Below are 2500 nucleotides of genomic sequence, written 5' to 3'. Positions count from 1 at the left end.
GTACCTTAACCTAACCCATATTGTACCTTAACCTAACCCATATTGTACCTTAACCTAACCCATATTGTACCTTAACCTAACCTAATTTGTGCCTCAACGTAACCTAATTTGTGCCTCAACGTAACCTAATTTGTGCCTCAACGTAACCTAATTTGTGCCTCAACGTAACCCATGTTGTGCCTCAACGTAACCCATGTTGTGCCTCAACGTAACCCATGTTGTGCCTCAACGTAACCCATGTTGTGCCTCAACGTAACCCATGTTGTGCCTCAACGTAACCCATGTTGTGCCTCAACGTAACCCATGTTGTGCCTCAACGTAACCCATGTTGTGCCTCAACGTAACCCATGTTGTGCCTCAACGTAACCCATGTTGTGCCTCAACGTAACCCATGTTGTGCCTCAACGTAACCCATGTTGTGCCTCAACGTAACCGATGTTGTGCCTCAACGTAACCCATGTTGTGCCTCAACGTAACCCATGTTGTGCCTCAACGTAACCCATGTTGTGCCTCAACGTAACCCATGTTGTGCCTTAACGTAACCCATGTTGTGCCTTAACGTAACCCATGTTGTGCCTCAACGTAACCCATGTTGTGCCTCAACGTAACCCATGTTGTGCCTCAACGTAACCCATGTTGTGCCTCAACGTAACCCATGTTGTGCCTTAACGTAACCCATGTTGTGCCTTAACGTAACCCATGTTGTGCCTTAACGTAACCCATGTTGTGCCTTAACGTAACCCATGTTGTGCCTTAACGTAACCCATGTTGTGCCTTAACGTAACCCATGTTGTGCCTTAACGTAACCCATGTTGTGCCTTAACGTAACCCAATTTGTGCTTTAACGTAACCTAATTTGTGCTTTAACGTAACCTAATTTGTGCTTTAACGTAACCTAATTTGTGCTTTAACGTAACCTAATTTGTGCTTTAACGTAACCTAATTTGTGCTTTAACGTAACCTAATTTGTGCTTTAACGTAACCTAATTTGTGCTTTAACGTAACCTAATTTGTGCTTTAACGTAACCTAATTTGTGCTTTAACGTAACCTAATTTGTGCTTTAACGTAACCCATGTTGTGCCTTAACCTAACCTATATTGCGCCTTAACCTGACGCACGTTGTCGCTGAACCTGCTCTGTAATTGTTATGCAACTCGTTAAATTAGTGTAGTGTTGCCTAACCGCAACCCTCGCAATATAGTTCGCTATTCGCACTGCCCGGTCCCCTGTGTATCGCGTCATGTTAAACACCTTGCAGGTGTTGCTGACTTTCCACATGCTCCTGCTATACACTGTAATGTGGATAGCAGCAGGACGTACATGCCCCCCCCCCCTTCCCCCCTGCCTTCGCAAGCTGGTCGTTGAGAAGTTTGCATGTTCAATGCCCTTCGCATGCCGACGTACTCAGCCTACGTTGTGGTACGGCCTGTCACCTGTCCGCCGATGTACGCAAAACCCACAAACTGTACTGCACATTGGTCCGTATGTACTGAATGATACATCGTGGCACATGTGTGACCGTACGACGACTGCGCCTAGCAACGGCAGACCATACAGTCCAAATATTGTGCACGCAGCTACGTGTCGTCTCCCTATAAGAGCTGGATTGCAGTGTGGTACGCCATTCAGACGTGTGGGAGGAACGGACGCCCTGGATGGCGATCAGCATGAGCAGTCTGTTGATGTAGTGGAGCGTGTATTCGGACGTAGTCGTCTCTTCTCACACACCGTGATAGCATGTTGCACCGCGTTCCACATCTGCGACATCCTGCAGAGGCCGGCTGACAGTCGTTCGCGCAATGGACACCGCATACGTACGGGGGCTACCTTCCACGTGTTCTCGAGGCGTGCACATGTTGTTGCGTCTATGTGGGCAGACGTAGTGTGTTGTGACACCTGACACAGGCATGCAATACTCGTTGCAAATGGCGATGGACGTCTACGTTTGCTGGTGACGTTACGCAAATGAACAACAGGTAACCCGTTGTGGTGCGGTTGTTCTCGCTAGAGGTGAATCAGTGTTGGCGACGATCGGTCGAGCTATTAACCGGTTGTTTCAGGGATACCCACCATGCCCACGAACGTGAAAGGGGACCCACCATGCCCACGAACGTGAAAGGGGATCTGGGTGTGAGGCGATACGCGGCGGTGGCTGGGTGGGACCGTCCCCGGCCGGTGAGGGGGGGCCGCCCGGCGTGCTGGCAGCGCGGTGCGTGGGCGCACGCGCTACAGCCGGCTGGTGGGGGCGGCCAGTGGCAGGCGCGCCGGCTGACGGACGCGGCAGGCGGCGCAGCTGCGCGCCGGCGCCCCCTGCTCGCGGCGCCTTGCGGCCAAAGCAGGTCCTCGCGGGCCCGGTGCGAAGCGCGGTGGCCATCTGCAGTGTGCTGGTCCGATTGAGGACTGTGTGCGCTGAGGATGCGCCGCCGCCCGGCGCTCGGCGCCGCGACGCCGTCTGCTGCTCGGTCGCCCCAGCGGTTCTCGCAGGTGGTTTGTATCGCA

The sequence above is a fragment of the Schistocerca serialis genome, unplaced genomic scaffold (genome assembly GCF_023864345.2).
Source record: "Schistocerca serialis cubense isolate TAMUIC-IGC-003099 unplaced genomic scaffold, iqSchSeri2.2 HiC_scaffold_1211, whole genome shotgun sequence".
NCBI classification, from domain to species: Eukaryota; Metazoa; Arthropoda; class Insecta; order Orthoptera; family Acrididae; genus Schistocerca; species Schistocerca serialis.
This window is presented reverse-complemented; position numbering follows the sequence as displayed.